This window comes from Cricetulus griseus, chromosome 2, assembly GCF_003668045.3.
Source record: "Cricetulus griseus strain 17A/GY chromosome 2, alternate assembly CriGri-PICRH-1.0, whole genome shotgun sequence".
Lineage (NCBI taxonomy): Eukaryota > Metazoa > Chordata > Mammalia > Rodentia > Cricetidae > Cricetulus > Cricetulus griseus.
In genome coordinates, this window is record NC_048595.1 from 92,252,250 (window position 1) to 92,273,525 (window position 21,276).

Below are 21,276 nucleotides of genomic sequence, written 5' to 3' on the forward strand. Positions count from 1 at the left end.
TTATTACCAACAATATATGACAATAAGGAAATGTGAGTAATTAGTCACATATTACAATCAAACTCCTAATCACATTAGGTATGTTTTCAAAGTCAGATATATATTTTAGAAAGACAGGTCATCTTCAAACACTTCAGAGATCTACAGCATATGACATTCAAAATGTTTTAATGGCATAATATTTTTAATGAAAATGAGACATCTCTGTATTTGGCAGCACCAATCTACTTAAGAGAAGATGATGGGCATTGAAGAAACTCACATGCAGTTTACATTTTTTGTGGCAAAATTAAGTCACTGAGCAAGAAAGTGCCCTTGCCTTGACAGCTGACAGTATCCTATCCAAAATAGATAAACAGAACAACAAAGAGAGTGACTACAAAAGCTTGTCTAGATCAGGTAGGACAGTCCTTCAATATTCTGCTTCACAGAAAAGTCTGTCAGAGGTACTAGGCCTATAGGCTGAAGATGGATGCCCCAACATTTCAGAGGAACCTTTGGTGACTGTCCAGACAGCCAAATGTTTTTGTAATTTCTCACTTTTTTTTTTTTGGAAGTCACTTGCTTGTATTTCCTACTTACTCAGTTACAAATATTTCCTTCCTGGGTCTCTGAGGAAGTTGAAGACTAGTTAGAATGGTTATAGTTTTCATTATATACCAGACTCAGAAAAGGAATTCACTAAAGATATCTAAAGTGTAAAAGGGACATTAAGAGACAATTTGATAATGCAAATTAGAATGGGAAATAAATTAGGCACAAGACTGAACTCACCAAATTAAAATAGATAATGAAGTATTTTCTCTGAATTTGTCAAATGCAAATGGACTAGGCATTTTCTCTGAATATGTCACATGCAAATGGACTGGACATCGCTGGTGAATTTATTGCCTGTATATACTTATTATATATAGTTTTTCCGATGTTAGTTGTAGCCTTCTTTTTGTACTAAAAAAAGGGGGAAATGTAATGATATATTATTTAGATGTATTAAAGCTTGCCTGAGGACTCAGAAAGCAAAGTCAGCAACAAGCCATACAAACCAGACACACACCTATAATACCAGCTTCCAGAAGCTGGGAGGTGGTGGTACACACCTTTAATCCTAGGACTGAAGATTAAGAGGTAGATGGATCTCTGTTATTCCAAGGCCAGCCAGATCTACACAAGATTGAAATAGTCTACAAGAGAATTAGAGTTCACAACTTTAATCCCAGGACTCATGATAGGTATTTAAGAAAGGAAGAGCATTTCAGTAGTAGGCATTCATGCTCCAGCCACATTGAGAATAAGAACACCCCAGCCCTGTTAGAGGTAAGAGGTCTCTCCCCACACACAAATATCACAAACACACGCATATATACATACAAAACTAATAGTAAATACCTTTTTAAAAAAATTAACCACTCTGTATAATTAGTGATCTATGTTTTTTGATGAATTATTTTTATAGGGTTACCTTGAACTTTATATTTACTTGCCTTATTACTATTTCTTTCTAATATACTTTGAAATTGATCACCCATATTTTTACTTTTAATTTTGAATTATTATGTATTAAAAGGTTGCTGGAATAATCTCATTTTTAATCAATAAGATTAACTCCTATTATTTTTCTTCTAAACTATAAAAAGAATAATAATTTCACTTCAATTGTCCTTCAGAATTATGTACTTTTGATGTTTTGTTTAATATAATTCAACAGGTTGGGTGGCTTGTATATAGAGTATAAATCTGTAAGTGATGAACTCAGATCACTATAATTTTTTCCTTACAACTCTGTTTCTTAGGCTTTTCCACCAAGCACATCACCTAATGACTCATCCCTGCAGCCCAACTTAGTAGTCTTTTTTTTGCATCTTTGATAATATTTTTAGCTTTTTTCTAATTTATTAAGTATAATTTAAACTTAATTTCATGTTAGGCAGATTTTAAAGATGACTCCCAATCTTGTGTGACTGTGTGTGTGTGTGTGTGTGTGTGTGTGTGTGTGTGTGTGTGTGTAATTCTCTTCTCTAAATGGGGGTGAAAGTTATGAATGTGATTCCCTCTGGCCTGTTTTAGGTGGTACAGCCACTTTCAAGGAAGGGAAGCTATGCTCTGGGCTAATACCATTCTGCCAGATCATCAAAACAAAGAAATTGCTTTAATTGACTGCTGAAACAGAAACTCAGAGAGATCCAAGGCTTGGGAGTGTTGTGTTATTTGGATATGAGCCAGGCTCTGAGTGGTGACTATGCTAGATAAGACACCTTAGCACTGAAGGCCCAAGAACCACTTTAGAAGCTGGGAGAATCCTCAACCACCAGAACCAAGAGACTCAAACTCCACCAGGAGGAACTGGGTGCTCTGACAACAAGTTGTAGTCAGAAATACTCTGCTAAAGGGGCTACCTATGCTGTCATTCCATTTTAGTGTTGGGAGAATGTAAACAGAAAACACACAAAATCCTATCTCTTGTATGGTCTGTACTACAATGAAACAGGAAATAGGTGACTCCTCAAAATCAGCAGACTATTAACATTGCAGAGGTTCTGTTACTGATAATTTCTCTCATTTTTCATATTTATTTTTATTTCATAGTTTTTAATTCAAACTATAAAGATCTTTTTTTTCAGCATTTTAACCAGTTCTAGAATGTCAGTTTAGACTTTCTTTTCAATCCTTCATACATTTTTCCCTTTCTGGTTTAGAAATTCTATTTGGTTACATAATAATCTACTAATAGATTCCTCTTTCATTTTTTCTACTTCTCACCCCTTCCTATTTTTTTATATTTATTAGTGTTTCTATTTATGTGAAGAGTCACCATGACCATGGCAACTCTCATGAAGAAAACCAGTTAATCTGGTGGCTTATAGTCCAGAGGTTCAGGCCATTATTATCATGATGGGACATGACAGGCACACAGTGCTGGACTGGTAGTTGTTACCTTAATTCCAAAGAGTCAATTTCTTCTTTTCAAACTTCCAAAGATGCATAGATCATAGAATCTGCTGGTTTTTGGTGCTTCAACCATTTGATAAAGATCTTTTGACATCATCTTATATTGATGGCAGATGGAAAGTACACACATGAGCAAGTGACCAAAACACCCGTTCTTGAAATACAGGAAACAAGGGAGTCTCAATAAGATTATTTTACTATTCCTAACACTTTCCATTATAGGGATGGGTGGATTTAAGGTTAATATTTGGACTAGTACTGTTGTTTAAAGACTCAACACAGAGACAAAATATTACTTTGATCCTTAGGACGGAGTGTCAGTGCTGAGAACTGGCTGTAGAGCCCACAGCTTCTTCAGAGCTACTTCCCAAGCACAAAAGCAAATTTTAATTAAGGACACATCACACTATTACCAGAGATGAAAAAACATTTTGAAAATCATCAGTAATCATAACTACAGATGAGAATGCAACCAAGCTGTGGTGTCTCTTGCCAGCGTTGGTTTCTGTGATCTTACTGGATAGGCAGATATCCATTTTGTCCTTCATCACTCCATGTAATTCCCTCAGAAGCTTCTCTGCTACCATTGAAGAACAAAGCCTTCCACAAATAGAGGAGAACTGGTCTTTGGTCAAGGGTAGAGCAGTATCTGTGCTCCCCTGCTATAAACTCCAAACAATCTCTTATGGTTATGGTGTTTTATCACAGCAGCAGATAATGATAATAACCAATAAAGAACATGCACCTACTATGACATGATTGTAACAGTTACTGCATTATAGGACAGGAATTTGACCAAAATGACAGTGGAAATGAGAACTTTCAGTGACAAATTTATTTATTTTAATATTTCATTTATAGCTAATGAGTTAATTACTAATTATCACTGGTAATGAAAAAGAGAGTGATATTTATTTTACCTTTTTAATGTCTTTGCCTATTAGACAAAAAATGCTAAAAGTTTTAAAATGTCAGCACATTTTCTAATACTAAAGTGGAAAAATATGAAATTGCAGGTTTTAAATGTTCTTCTTCAAGAACATTTTAAACCAAAACAATCTTTAGAGATGCATTTTACCTCATTACTCAAAAGTTCAGTCCTTTTTTTCAAAATGTAATCTGTGATTAAATTGCACATTTCTGTGGACAGTGATATTCAGCACATTTCCCAAGTCAAAGAAACAACATGCCAAGAACAGGATGTTTTTCATGGAGGCACTTTAATTTCATGTCTGTTATGAATTCTCTGACAGAAAATTACTGGAGATTGTTCACAAGAAGCAGAATAATTCATCTGAGGCCTAAAAATATATTGAAAATATTTTCCCATCCATAATTCATCAGAAATACTTTTCAAAGAACATTGAGGCTATAGAGTTAAGTAAACCTTATAAAGTCCCAATAAAATTGTAGAATAGGTGACCTAATTCAGAAAGCAATAATAAAAGTTCTGTTCATTGCCTTTATTTTTAATTCGACGAATATATTTTCTTCAGGTCTGATTAATTCATAGCATTGTCCAGAGGACATGCTGGCTTCAAAGTGTGTGCTTGTCATCTGCTGATGTCAGTTGTTCCCTTAGTTTACTCTCTATGATGATACTAATTTCTATTCCTCTACTGAATGGCTGCTTGTCAATGTTTCAAGGCAAACTTAGGTTTTAATGAGCAACAAACCTTTCAAGATTAAGAACAGTTTCTCATGAGCCATCAGGCAGAAGATCAGTGCTTTCTGTGTCATTGAAGAAGGCATGGACATGGTGGTACAAACTCATAGCCCCAGCTTCTGGACATGAAAACGGCTGGAAAATCCTGTAAGTCTAGAAGTGGGAGAGCAGCCTGGGTAACACAGGAAGAACATGGTATAAAATATGTCCTCAAACTTGCTATGTAGCCCAGGATATACTTGAATTCTTGAACCTCCTGCCTCTGTCAGTCATGGCACTTGTTATAAATTTCGTTGTATGATAATATGCCACTGTCCACTTTTTCCTCAGGAAATACAGGTGGAAAGCCAGTGAGCTACATTCTTGAACCTCATGATGCTTTCACAATATATTTTGCTGAAACAACACATGGAAGGTTATAGCAAAAAAATGATCAAGAACAACCTAGCAACAAAAACTGATCAACACCAATTGAAAGTATAGCTGAATACAAGTGGAGCAATTGGGAAATAAAAGTGATGCTGATGCTGCTGCAGTCTGAGAGGACATAGACATTTTCCAGAGAGAACATGGTGAAGGAAATGAGCATGAAAGTGCCCTGTAGCAGGGAGGATCTAGATTCCCAATAAAGAAAGTTACATTGACACACAGCATCATATAGCCTAACTCTTGAAGCTATTTTCTGATACCAGAAACTTAAAGAGTAAAATGTTCTGTGAAATGAATACAATATGTATCTGAAAATGTATAGCATAGTGAAGATGCGAGAGTTCAGGAATGGAAGGAAGCCCTTTGAAGGAGCTATTCATTACTTATTTGTGGTGGGCTTTGAAACTAGGGCTTTGGACATACTAGGTGCCTGTTCTCTACTGAGCCTTGTCCCAGACCATCTTCAAAGTTAGCTGCTACTGCCTTCTTTACGTCTAGGTGAGAAGCCACATGTCTTACCTGTGGTGATCTTGTTTAAGTTTAAAAATATACAAAAGGGCTCAAGATGAGACTTGAGAATGAGAGATAAATTAACCATAGTTTATTCCAGCTGCGAGAGGGGGAGAGTAGGGGAGAGAGAGGAAGTCAAGAGAAAGAAGTGAGTAAGAGCGAGAAGAAAGCAAAGAGAGCTTAAGTGGGCAGCAGTCTATCTTTTAAAGAGGTCCTTTACAACTGCATTCAGACTTAGTTCCCATGGAACCCTGGGCTACCCAGGGTACTGCCTGAGTGGATTCTGCCAGGTGACAGGACCAGGCCAGAATAATGCCAGAATGTTTCATTACTGTCCTTGTGAAAAGCCACACCTTTGCAGTTGAAAGCAACATACTAAGACACAACAAAAATACGTGGAGCATTTTTATTTTCTTTTCACTTAATCTACTAAAAGTGCAGCTAGTTTATATGTTTTGATATCTTTGTATATGTGGGTGTAAGTTTGGTGGCAGTCTATGGGCCTCTGGTAGTGGATCAGTATTTATCTCCAGTACACGAATGAACTTTGGGAGCCCATTCCACATAGAAGCTCTCAGCCTAGACACATGCAGGAGAGCCTAGGCCTTATTCCAAATGATATGACAGACTTTGAAGAACCCCATGGAAGGCCCCACCCTCCCTGTGTAGCAGAAAAGGGATGGGATTAGGGGCCTGGTGGGGATCAGGGGAGGAGGGGAGGGAGAGGGAACTGGGATTGTCATGTAAAAGAAGATTATTTCTAATTTAAATAAAAATACTGTCAGAAAGAAAGAAAAAGAGAAAATAAAGAATAAAACATTTAAATGGATCCAAAATTAGGAAGCATATCCCAATTCAACAAAGCTTAGTAAAGATGCTGTTGCTTTTCAAATGTTAAAGCCATAAGGTCAAGTAAATTTAAATTTTCAGGTTAGTAATACATCATGCTAATGAACAGTAATGTACAAGTCCACCTAAATAAAGGGTATTGCAGTGTAGATGCTTTTACATATCTATACATACACATGCAAACTTGCATATGTAAATGCAAATAAAAAGAAAAATGGTATTCAAATTCAAAGCAGCCTTGCAACCAATTTTTAATGCAACATGGTATATTTTTGACATTTTTATGTTCACATAAATATGTTCGAATATTTAGAAGTACATTAAGTTTAGCACATTGGGCTTTTACTAGTTAAAATAATACTATGTAACATATATATTTATTATATAATTATATATATTATATTATATAAAATTGTATAATGTAATTAACATATATATATATAAAACCAAAATCATATTTTTTTCACTTAACAAAATATGTTCTTTTGCTACTTATACATGTACTGCTACTTCACATAAACACACACATACACACACACTCACAATCATTTTGCTATGGTTTGTTACATAAAATAGAAGAAATTAAACATTTGTACATGCCCTCATTTTTAATAAAAATTCTTCCTGAACATAATCTTCTTTAGGAAGCTGGTATACTTTTTATGATTCTTTGTATATAGTTATATGCATAACTCTGTATGTACACATGTACATATTATTATATTTTCAAAAATTGATTTTAATCTCCTTTTATTCTAAATACTATTTCCCATGAATATATAAATAAATACATACTATTTCCATGAACTAACTTATAGGGAGTGATTTGTTACTAAAAATAATCCAATTAAAAACACTTGCCATATGAATGCTTATGTATGCATGCATACACACACATACACACATATTTATCTATATAAATTCTTATGACAGAAGTCATTTTTAATTGGTGTAATTGGTGTAAACATTGTTATTATATATGTAATTACAAAATTATTTTCTATTGATTTTATATGTCTATAAGTCTACATCTATCCATATCTATCTCTCTCTATATACACATATATATATATAGAGAGAGAGAGAAATATAGAGGTAGATATATAAATTTTGTCACTTTAGCTTTAATCTAGCAAAACATTTTTAAAATACTTCTTTACATTCTATTGTAACACCTATAAAAAGAGCTATCATTTTATTTTTTTCCAATACTTAAATCTTCTATTTTCCTTAATGTGCTATCTAGAAAGACCAAAAATTTCTTCCCTTTCCTCCTCCCACCTCCCTTGTATCCTTCCACAATCCACTCCTCTGTTTCTGTTCAGAGAAAGGCAGACCTCCTATGGGTGTCAACAAAGCATGACATATCAAGTTGAGGTAGAACTAAGCTCCTCCCCTTGTATTAAAGCTAGGCAAGGTGATCCAGTATAAGGAATAGGTTCTTAAAAGCTAGCCAAAGCATTAGAGAAAGGCCCTAGTCCCACTGCTGGGAGTTCCATGAGTAGGCCAAACTACATAACTGTCACATATATGTAGAGGGCCTAGTTTATTCCCCTGCAGGCTCCCTAGCTGTTGGTCCAGATTCTGTGAACTCGTATGAGCCCAGCTTGTTTCTGTGGGTTCCCTTGTGATGATCTTTACATCCTTAGTTCTAACAATTCTTCTCACTCCAACAGGATTCCCTGAGTAAGGCCCAGTGTTTATCTCATTAGATACTGAGAAACCCTTTGACAAAATTCAACACTCATTCATGATAAAAGTCTTCAGGAAATCAGAGGTACAAGGAATATACCAAAACATAATAAAAACAATATACAACAAGCCCACAGCCAACATCAAATTAAATAGAGAGAAACTCAAGATTTCCCTAAAAATCAGACAACACAAGGTTGTCAACTCTCTCCATATATATTAAATTTATGACTTGAACTTCTAGCCAAAGCAATAAGACAAGAGAAGGAGATCAAGGGGTTACAAATGGGAAAGAAACAAGTCAAAGTTTCACTGGTCTCAGATGATATGATAGTATACACAAACCATCCCAAAAATTCTATCAGGGAACTCCTATAGTTGAAAAACACCATTGGTGATGTGGCCTTATACAAGATTAACTCAAAAAAAAAAATCACTAGTCTTTCTATATACAAATGATAAATGGGCTGAAAAGGAAATCAGGGAAATAATACTCTTCACAATAGCCACAAATAATACAAAGTATCTTGGGACAGAGATAGCAGATTAGAAATCCTATTCATTGGCCAGCAGCATTGTAATAAAAAAAAAAATAAAGTATCTTGGGATAACCCTAACCAAGCAAGTGAAAGCCCTGTATGACAAGAAATTTAATTCATGTATATATTTACTAATTTTTCTCAATCAACAACTTTCATATGAAAAGTATTTTACTATGTTTTGGTCAATTTCTATTGCACATATTTTAAAATTACTTTTATGTATATCTTAACATATTTATTTGCTAAAAAACAAAAGCACAAAAGTCATTGTGGTAACAGTTAAGATTATCCGATTTTTTACTATCCTAATATACCTGATTCCATACAACATCGGTAACATAATGAGAAATTTCACTGACATATATATTAGAGCAACTATCTTCTAAATTGTTTCCTTTTTAAATGTATAAGTTATAGTGTTTAAAAAAAGGATCATAATAAATCCTTGCCCTGATAGTCAGAGAAAGCCTTACTGACAGTAGAAGAATGGGTATAAACATAATATAATCTATCCCATTTCTGGGATTTTTATTCACTATCTTTTTTCTTAAATTTGATTTTTTATAACTTTTACTCAGATGGTTTTACAATGCACTTGGTTTGGCTAATGCTTGATAATTCCCTAGCACATAGATGGAAGTACAAAATAACACTTCCAACCTTTAAGACCAAACACTTCGGTAAATACCACAGATGCCAAATTGCTCTAGCAGGTGCTAAATTGCTACTGGTGTATCACCTTGGGATATGATGAAGACAAATGGAACGTGGCACATTTCCCCAGTATTCCACATTACTGGAACACCTGTGCTAAACAACATGGTGCTAATGCACCATAAACATCCCTGCAATGCTCAAAGGACCTTGTCGTTTCATATTTCAACTTGCTTATCAGGGTCGTAATTCAATATGGGTGTGGGAGTATTTCACCTACCCTAGACACAGCTAACAGACAATAACATAGCGGCAGGTTCATAGAAGTTAACTTTCTACTATGTCCACATTTACTTCTATCTTCTCTTATTCATTTTACAATTCCTTCCTACTCATTTTCTCATTGCATTTCATCATGGGAATGTGCCTGACTCGCTTTATGTTCGGTGAATTGTTTCCTCTCTGCCTTAATGGCACAGACCTGTACACTGTATGCAAGCAGAATGCTGCTATCACACTGGCTCTAGTACTTTTTTCCTTTATCTTTTGCTTTTTTGAGACGGGTTTTCTCTGAGTAGCTCTGGCTGTACACTAGGCTGGCCTCAAACTCACAGAGATCTGTCTGTCTTTGCCAGAGTATTGGGATTAAAAGCATATGCCACCACCACCTGGCTAGAACTTTTATTTTTAACAAATCATAACAAATAATCTTTGCCATGTGTAGAACCTGACAGTTGTGTCTGTATGAATTTTAAAATGTAGTTACCAGATAGGTTCATCATTTCAGAATTGAGATAGAGAATATCATCTTAATAGACTATCTCTGTTCAGATTAGAAACAGTGGTAGGGAAACCAAGGAAATTCTGAGAAGCTGACTGCTTTCTGTATAATACTATCCAAATTACTTTTTTATGGATTTAATTTGAATAACTTTCACAGACTTTGCTGCTTTCCCTGGAATAAACACATAAAGATCTCTATGAATCAAGTCCTATCAAGACTTCACTTGTCTAGTTGCATGTTTCATATTTATTCTTTTTGCTTTTTAAATCTTGATTTGTAAATGAAAAGCTCAAGTGGCTGTCCACACAAAAGAAATATGCATGGAAGCAAAGACTGCTACATCACCATAGGCTCTTGTGTCATTGATATCTACTACATTTCCCAAAATTGACTTCTATAGTCACCATCAACGTTAATCTATGAAGTAATGATTCTTCAAACCTGATGAGACAGAGCACAGGCAGCATGGAAGTAGATTTGACAAAACCAAAAGTTATAGTGCTATTTGAACTTTGATGATTTAACCATCCCAATGAATAGTACTATAATCCAGTACATACAAAACAGACCCTGATCTACATAACAGTAGAAAAGCAATCTTCTTATAGTTGCTTTATTTGTACTTGCTAGCACCCTGGTAGAAAGGTATGAAACCTGGAATTTGCCTTTTGATCTTTTCTTTTTTAAAAATGAGAAATGCTGAAATAAGAATTTTATTAGCAAGATAAATATTTCCCTTTCTGTATTCATGAAAACACAAAATGGTGTGAAATGTTCATGAGCACTTAATGGACTTTTGTTTGAAAATGGTATTTATTGATGTTTGCTTGAGGCAGAGACTATTTCCTTTAAGAAATGAACAATAATGTCAATGTCATTTCAAGTTTAAGCCAATAGATAAGACAACTTAAGAGACCATGTCCTTCAGCCATTTATTTACTCAACAAATGTTTATAGCATGGCCTTATGACTCACATTTTAGCAGCTGATCTATTATACCAATTGCTGCTTTTGGAGTCTACTTTAAGAAATGAAATATGAACCAGGTCAGTTCATATAAAGGTCTATGAGCAAACAAACAAATGACTATAACCTGAGTTGTTGGAGCAGAACTGACAGAGCTATCTTGTATTTTGTCATAATAATGCTGCTCTCTTTCCTTGAAGAAGTGTCCATTTCCTGAATGAATTTTAATGTCTTTCATTTTCAAGAATGACATGAGTCAAAATAGCCACCTTGGAAAGTTAAACATATTCAACTAAAAAGGTAATGAAGTGAAAAGGAGTGGAGGATTCAATTCTAGTCTGGGAAGACTGCCCAAGTTTTCAATAAATGAATAATGGAAATGTTTGCATAATAATAATCAATCCTGCCAATAATGAGTTTGCTGTCAGTATATAATCATGTTGAGTAATTAAATTCCAATGAAATCAGTTGCTAAGTCAGGCATATGCTTTGAGTTATCAGCATGGCTGGGACCTCTCCCAGGTGCCTGCCTTGAGCCACTGCCTGGGTCAGGTTACAAGAGTTTCTACATTAATTGCTACATATTCTATCTGCAGAGGCTATGTTTATTAGATCAAGTTATTAAACAGTGCCTGCTATGAGAGAAAAATGAACCAGACAAATAGAATATTCCAGTCTACCCACGTATACTGTCCAGCCAACTCAAGCACATGACCAAATCTGAGTCCTAACTCTGTGACAATGTCTCAGTATTGAATGAGTACTTCCTTCTTTATACTGCGATTTGCAAACCCTCTGGGACAGTTTAGGACTATATTCTCCCTTTATCTCTCTGTCCCCCCCTCTCTCTCTCTCTCTCTCTCTCTCTCTCTCTCTCTCTCTCTCTCTCACACACACACACACACACACACACACACACACCTCACACACCCCTCCCCTTTTATCTCCTGGTAATTTAGCACATGATCTTATAATTTTGTAAAAAATCACCCAATTTAATCACATTACCAGACAAAATGGATGCCATTCAAATAGGGTGCTGATGAAAATGATCTCATTACTATCTTCTTTTGTATTACTTTAGTATAAATGTGGGGTGGCATTACAGTATCAAAGGCATAGCTGTCACACAGCTCTGGGCTCACAACATTGTCTTGGAATTCATCAGGTACAAAACTTACTTCAAGCAAGATCTGAAAAGCACAACACAGAGGAAGAAGAATAGACAGACCTAAAATTTTATTTCATGAAGATTTTTGAGAGCCTTAAAGAGGAAACAAGAAAATCTCTTAAAGAAACAGAAGAAAAAAAAACAAACAAAAAATTCAAGAAATGAGTAGTTCTCTTAAAGAATCTAAAGACAAAACAACCAAACAAGTGAAGGAAGCACTAGAAACAATTCAAGGCATGAAAGCTGAAATAGAAACAATAAAGAAAACACAGAATGAGAGGATGCTGGAAATAGAAGGGTTGGATAAACAATCAGGATCTAAGGATGTGAGTTAACCAATAGAATACAAGAGATGGAAGAGAGAATCTCAGTTGCTGAAGACACAAAATATCCAGGAAATATCGGAAACTGTGAAAAGGCCAAATCTAAGAATAATAGGTACAGAAGAAGGTGAGGAAATACAGCTCAAAGTACAGAAAACATTCCACAGAATCATAGAAGAAAACTTGCCCAATCTACAGAAGGATATGCCTATGAATGTACAAGAAACTTAAAGAATACAAAATAGACTGAACCATAAAAAGAACTCCCCTTGCCATGTAATAAACAAAACACCAAACTTACAGAATAAAGAGAAAATATTAAGAGCAGCAAAGGACAAAGCTCAAGTAACATATAAAGGCAGACCTATCAAAATCACACCTGACTTCTCAATGGAAAATTTGAAAGCCAGAAAGTCCTTGATAAATGTCCCACAAACACTAAGGGAACATGGATGCCAACCCAGACTACTGTAACCAGCAAAGCTTTCAACCACTTTGGATGGAGAAAGCAAGATATTCCATGACAAAACCAGATTTAAATAATACATATCCACAAATCCAGTACTACAGAAAGTCCTAGTGGGAAAACTCCAACCCAAGGAAGATAACTACACTCACAAAAACATAGGTAATAGATAATCCAACTTTACCAAACAAGAAAAGAAACAGGAGGGTGAAATTCACACACAATGACATCACCAACAATAAATCCAAAACAAACAAGAACCAGCAATCAATGGACATTAATATCCCTCAATATCAATGGTCTTAATCTGTCTATAAAAAGATACAGGTTAACAGAATGGATAAGAAGACAGAATCCATCCTTCTGCTGCATACAAGAAACACACCTCAACTTCAAAGACAGGAGTTACCTCAGAGTAAAGTGTTGGGAAAAGGTTTTCCAATTAAATGGGCCCAAGAAACAAGCTGGTGTAGCAATCATAATATCTAACAGATTAGACTTCAAACTAAAATCAATCAAAAGAGATGAAGAAGGGCATTTCATACTCATCAAAGGAAAAGTCCATCAAGATGATATCTCAGTCCTGAACATCTTTGACTCAAATAAGAAAGCACCCACATTTGTAAAAGAAATATTAATAAAGCTCAAACCATACATAAAACCACAAACACTTATAGTAGGAGACTTCAATACCCCCCTTTCACCACTAGACAGGACCACCAGACAGAAACTTAAAAAGAATCAAAGGATCTAACAGAAATTATGACCCAATTGGGATTAACAGATATCTATAGAACATTCTATCCAAGCACAAAGAATATACCTTCTTCTCAGTACCACATGGCACCTTCTCTAAAATTGAACACATACTTGGCAACATAGCAAACCTCTGCAGATACAAAAAAAAAAATTGAAATAACCCCCTGTATCTTATCAGACAACCATGCTTTATGATTAGAATTCAACAGCAATAAAAATTGCAGAAAACCTACAAACTAATGGAAATTGAATAACACCCAATTGCACCATTCCTGGGTGGAAGAAGAAATAAAAAATGAAATTAAAGACTCCCTAGAATTTAATGAGAATGTACACACAACATACCCAAACTTATGGGGCACTCTGGAAGCATTGCTAAGAGGAAAGTTCATAGTCCTAACTCTCCACATGAAGAAACTGGAGAATAGTCACACTAGAGAACTGACAAAACAACTGAAAGCTTTAGAACAAAAAGAAGCAAAATCAGCATGGAGGAGTACACACCAGGAAATAATCAAACTGAGGGCTGAAATTAATAAAGTAGAAACTAGGAAAACATTACAAAGAATCAATGAAACAAGAGTTAGATCTTTGAGAAGATCAACAAGATAGACAAACCTCTATCCAAACTAACCAAAAGGCAGAGAGAGAGAGAGAGAGAGAGAGAGAGAGAGAGAGAGAGAGAGAGAGAGACACTAATTAACAAAATCAGAAACAAAAAAGGGGATATAACAACAGACACTGAGGAAATCCGGAGAATCATCAAGTCATACTTTGAAAACCTGTACTCGACAAAATTCGGAAATCTAAAGAAATGGACAGTTTTCTGGATAGATATCACTTACCAAAATTAAACCAAGAACAAATGAGCAGTTTAAATTTACCTAATGAAATAGAATCAGTCATCAAAAGTCTTCCAACCAAATAAAAGCCCAGGGCCAGATGGCTTCACTGCAGAATTCTACCAGAAATTCAAACAAGACCTAATACCAGTACTCCTAAAATTGTTCCACACAATAGAAGCAGGAGGGACATTGCCAAACTCTTTTTATGAGGCTACAATTACTTTGATACCCAAGCCACACAAAGGTACAACTGAAAAAGAGAACTACGGACCAATATCCCTCATGAACATAGATGCAAAAATACTCAACAAAATATTGGCGAATCAAATCCAAGAACACATCATAAAAATCATCGACTATGATCAAGTAGGCTTCATCCCAGTGGTGAAAGGATGGTTCAACATACGAAAATCATTAACATAAACCACCATATAAACAAATTGAAAAAGAAAACCCACATGATCATCTCACTAGATGCTGAAAAGGCCTTTGACAAAATCAGGCATCCCTTCATGATAAAGATCTTGGAGAGAACAGGAATAACAGAAACATACCTAAATATTATAAAAGCAATCCAACTGCCATCATCAAACTAAATGGAGAGAAACTCAAAGTGATTCCTCTAAAATCAGGAACAAGACAAAGGCTGTCCACTCTCTCCATAAATCTTCAATATTGTACTTGAAGTCCTAGGTAGAGCAATAAGACAACAAAAGGAGATCAAGGGGATGCAAATTGGAAAGGAAGAAGTCAAACTTTCTCTATTTGCAGATGATATGATAGTCTACATAAGGGACTTTGAGAGCCCATCCCATGTGAAGGAATGCTCTCTGGGCCTGGACACATGGGGGAGGGCCTAGGCTCAGCCCAGGATGATGATGTGGAATTTGGGGAGCCCTCCATAGGGAGCAGAGAATGGTGGTGGAGGGGGCTGGTTGGGGGTCTAGGGGGGATGGGAGGGAGAAGGTGAAGGGATTGACATGTGAAGCAAGCTTATTCATAATTTGAACAAATAAAAAAAAAACTTACTTCAGCTTCATTTAATAATTTACTGGGAAAATGGAATCATCAATAATATATAATCATTTTGAAAATTAAAATAATGAAGCAGACAGTTTACTGTGTGGCTTTGAGCAAAATAAATATTCAAGCATTTGATAACTGATTTAGTTATATATCTTACTGTTTATTATATGAACTTTAGAGATATACATTCTACAGATGTTCAGATTTGATTTGGTGTCTTTATTCTAGCAGTAAGTATTAATAAATGTTTTTATTGTTTTTCTGTCTTAATATGTAACTAACATTAACTGTGTTATAGAAGTCAGTTTTCTTGATCATATCCATGAAATCATTGGTCAGCTATTTCCCATATTTGTTTCATGGCTTCACTGGGATTTCAAAGAATTGGGTTTATATGATATGAATTATCTTGTTTTTTTTTAACAAATAAAAATGGAGAAGTATTTTAGATGGGTAAGAATGTCTGTGGTAGTTAAGTGTTGATAGGTAATTTATGTTAGTTAAATATATGAATATTTGTCAAAAATCATTAGAATGAGTACATTTTAGTAAATTTATATATTTATATGTAAATATGTGTATGTAATGGTTCAATAGCATTGATTTAAAAAATCTAAGGCCTACATTCTTTCATAATAATCCTTCTTAAGGGAGAAATAATATTCATTCTTCTCTAAAGAAATGTATTTAATAGTAAATAATATCAAAGTTATTCTGTAAAGACAACATAATGGGGAAACAAATTTATGGAAAATTGAAACCAAATGTTGCTTATGAAAATAGATGAACAAACTTTACAAAATATATGTTAGAGAATCAGGAGCTGGGGCGACAGTTCAGTGGTTAAAAAGTGCTTACTACTTTTTTTTTTTTTTCAGAGAACTTCAGTTTGATTCCCAGCACCTATTTTGGGCAGCTCTCAACTGCCTGTGACTCTGGATCCAGGGGATCTGTCACCAAATTCTAGCCTGGGTTTCATGAAAATTGACACAGACATAACATATGCACACACTGAAAGACTCATACAAATCTAAATAAAATACAAAAACGGACGTTTTAAATAAAATTTAGGGATTTTTATTTAATTGGAGAAAGCTAATTTAAAATCAACTGTGATTTTTAACAAGACCTGAAAGAACATTGCAAGTTCAGTAAAAACAAAAATAAGTAAATTGAGCTAGTGAAAGTTTTCTCTATAAAATTCTATAATTCGGTTTAAAAAAAATTTGAACAATCTAAGAGCTGGACCCTTGAATGAATATAGTGGAGCTATATATTGCCCTTACATTTGAAAAAATTTGGTAGCTTTTTATTAAGAAAAAGGATTAGAATTAAGTTAGATAATGAACTTATTCACCTATACGATTGATCTATGTATATGATCTACATAATAAATATGTTCTATTTGTGTATACACACATGGATGTATTCATTCAAAAGATAAATACCAATTAACTTCTGTGTTCCTGATATTGTTCTAAGAGCTTAGGATAATTCAATAAATCTTTTTTTTTCATATTTATTTTTATTTTTTTTTGCATTTTTTTTATTAAATTATTAATATTTTCACATGTACTTTCCCTCTCCCTCTCCCCCCCACCCCATTCCTTCTCCCCCACCTCCAACCTACCCCCCACCCCATCCACCCGCCACTCCCCAGGCAGGGTAGGGCCCCCAACCAGGGCTCCACCAAGTCCACCAAATCTTCCTGTGCTGGGCCTAGGCCCCTCCCCATGTGTTCAGAGACAGAGCGAATCCCTTCAAGTGGGATGGGCTCTCGAAGTCCCTCCCACCCACCAGGGCAAAACGCCAGTCCACCTCCAGAGGCTCCCAGGAGTGCAGGGGCCTCCCCATTGGCATCCATGATCAGGGGGCTGGATTAGTCCTGTACTGTCCTCCCAAAGAGCATCTGGGGTCGATATGCTTTCCCTTTTTCAGGCCAACTGTTTCTGTGGGTTTCTCCAACCAGGTACAGACCCCTTCGTTCTTCATTCCTCCCTCTCTTCAACTGAGTTCCAGATTTCAGCTCAGTGTATTTCTGTGGATGTCTGTCTCTGCTCTCATCAGCCACTGGATGAGGACTCTAGAATAGCATAGAGAGTATTCATCAATCTCATTCTAGGGGAAGGGTTTCTAGGCCATCTTCTCCTCCACTGCCCAGACTGTCAGATCGTGTCATCCTTATAGGTCTCTGGAGATCTTCCTAGTTCCAGATCTCTTCTCGGACCTATAGTGGCTCCCTCTGATATGGTATCTCTCATCCTGCTCTCTCTCCTCTATTCTTCCCCCAACTCAATATATCTGCTCCTCCATTTCTTCTCCTCTACTCTTCATCTTGTGCTCTTATTGTGGCAGCACCCACTCCCCTACCCTCATGCTCTCAATTAGCTCGGGAGTTCATGCCACTTCCCATTCCTGGGGTCCATTTATCCCTTAGAGTCATTCATGATTTCTAGTTTCCTTGGGGTAGAGGATTATAGGCTGGTAAACCTTTGCTCTATGTCTAAAAATCATATATGAGTGAGTACATACCATGTTTGTCTTTTTGTGATTGGGTTACCTCACTCAGGATGGTTTCTTCTAGTTCCATCCATTTGCCTGCGAATTTCAAGATTCCATTGCTTTTTTCTGCTGAGTAGTACTCCATTGTATAAATGTACCACATTTTCTCTTTCCATTCTTCAGTTGAGGGGCATCTAGGTTGCTTCCAGGTTCTGGCTATTACAAACAATGCTGCTATGAACATGGTTGAACATATGTCCTTGTTGTATGGACATGCAGTATTTGGGTATATACCCAAGAGAGGAATGGCTGGATCTTGAGGTAGATTGATTCCCATTTTTCTGAGCAACCGCCATACTGATTTCCAAAGTGGTCTTACAAGTTCACACTCCCACCAGCAATGGAGGAGTGTTCCTTCTTCTCCACAACCTCTCCAGCATAGGTTGTCATTGGTATTTTTGATTTTAGCCATTCTGACAGGTGTGAGGTGGTATCTCAGAGTTGTTTTGAGTTGCATTTCTATGATGGCCAAGGATTTTGAGCACTTTCTTAAGTGTCTTTCAGCCATTTCATATTCCTCTGTTGAAAAATCTTAAGTTCAGGTGAATGAATATACAACAATAATGCCAAGGTAAAGCTGAACATTTCCCCAGATCTGAAGCTGGAATGAGGAGACTTGCCTTAGGAACTACAATTTTGCAATCTAAGCAAAAACTTGTGCCCAGGAATATTTTCTCCACCAAAGGAATAGCCTGTGCTTATTATTCACTAACAAACTACTGTTCTACCAACAAGTTTAGATTTTAGGATATAGTTTTTAAAAGTTGGTAAATCAAATCAGCTGACAATATATTTCACTAAATAAGAATCCCATGTACATGTGTGCATGCTTATATTCATTCATACGGTAATAATTATGATGGAAGTTGTTTCATACCAAGATCTGAAAGCCTAAGCACTGGAAAACTGCCCCTCATCTCCTTACTGCTCCTAACTCTGTAGCGCAAGGGCAGCTGGTATGTTGGGAACATCTTAACTAAGCATTATTAGTGATTGGTCACAATTTGGGGACAATGATGAAGAGTACAATTGCTGCATCCTACAGTTTCATGTGTATTCTTAAAGGAAATGTCTTGTTTTCCAGAGCAGCTTTGTTTTTCACATTCTCACCAGACATATGTGATTAATCCTACTTTGCATCTAGGCTGAGAGAGTATCCCTCCATGGGGAATGGTATCCCAAAGTCCATTTGTGCACTAGGGATAAATACTGGTTCCACTGTTAGAGGTTCCATAGACTGCCCAGGCCTCCTAAATGACACCAACATTCAGAAGGCTTGGTTCAGTCCAATGCTGGTTCCCCAGTTTTATGACTAGGATGCATATGCTTCCACTTGCTCATGTCAGCTGTTTCTGTGGTATGAACAAAAATAATTCAGTATGCATTTGTACTATTTTTGTATCAGACCTATTTTTCTTGAAATTTCAACAGCATTTCTAAAACATGGACATAAACACGAGGACCTGAAGTCACAATGAGAAAATTCTCAGGCAATTGGTTTCAAGCTTTCATGCCTCACACTTAAACCATCATTAGTCCTGATACACTGATTGCAAGTCACTCTTGTAGGTTCAGGCTCAGAAGAGATAAACCTAATATGGGGGGAAAAAGGTGGCAATTTGTCCCCATCAAAATCTATGGGCCTTTCATTTGGGAAGCTATGTGTAGCAGTGAGGACAACTGAAATATATTACTAGGTCTACATTAGTTTTCTGTGTCCATCGGCTGAGGAGCCTGGAGGTACAGTAATGATTTTGGACATGCTGTTTCTAATGAGAATGTCGAGGTTGTCTCATGAATTCTTATTCTCCATGTACACAGTGTACTCTGTGCAGCCCTCAGGTATATAATTCACTGGAAGACTTAAAATTTAACTTTGGGGAATTATGCATACTGAACCCTAGTTTAGTGAAGCTGCTAATGATTTTGAAATGTTTCTATTGCTGGTATGATATACTCTAAAGAAAACCACAGTGAATATGTTTAGATTACCCACTTCCTCCATGTGCTAATTGTTTCATCAAAAGTATAAAATATATGTTTATGTTTCCTTGTGAATAAAGGATAGGTATTTCACTAAGCCCTTCAGGCCATTCCTGTTGACTGCATGCTTGGTAATAGGGAACTTTATACATCAGTATCTCCAGCATGGAGATTTCCACTCAGACACAAGAAATTCTCATCATGATATTCAGAATGTCGTATCTAACATCTCTCAGGCAGCACTCGAAGGACTGGAAATATGAAAGGTTGTGCATATTCTCAAATAGAGTCAGACAAGTCTTGTTTGGCAGCATCTACATAGAGAACTGCAGATGGCAATAATTGAGTGAGAGAAAGGCATAGAGCACTAATAATATGTCAGTTTCCATGGCCATACAGACTTTTCATTTTCTAAATAATACAGTCTTTACTGTGACATCTTAATTCAGTTTTGTTTGAGACAGGGTTTCTCTGTAGCTTTGGAGGCTGTACTGAAACTAGATCTTGTAGACCAGGCTGGTCTCAAACTCATAGAGATCTGCCTGCCTCTGCCTCTGCCTCCTGAGTGCAGGGATTAAAGATGAGAGCCACCAATTCACAGAAATTGACATTATTTTATAAATGTTCTTCAAACTGTGTTCATTGTAACATCCTTAAAATTAGATTTCAGGTAATACATTCACAATCTACACAGTGGCTGTGTCTGACCTATGTGCCACAGCTAGGGCCAGACTACTTTACTCCATACTGATTACTGCCTGTTGACCAATATGCAGCTGGTTGTACTAAATTAATTCCTCCCCCCAATCAGCAGATTTTGGAGAAAGTGGGGGGAAATATGCAAAATTATCAAGCTCTCCCTATCCCTTGAAGCCTCCCCAACAAAACACCAGCTCTTGATTCTTGCTTGAGTCAGCTATTGGGTGATTTTCCCAGTTTCACAAATCTTCATAGTTACTGATTACCAGTGCAATCCCACAATTGTCACTTTGAAATTCAGCTTACAATCTATTGTGTCTTTATCTTGATGTCCTGATTATCTTAGACTTGATCCACAGGTGACCTGGTATCTTGTGAGTGCCTAGTGATCCCCACTCGTGAGC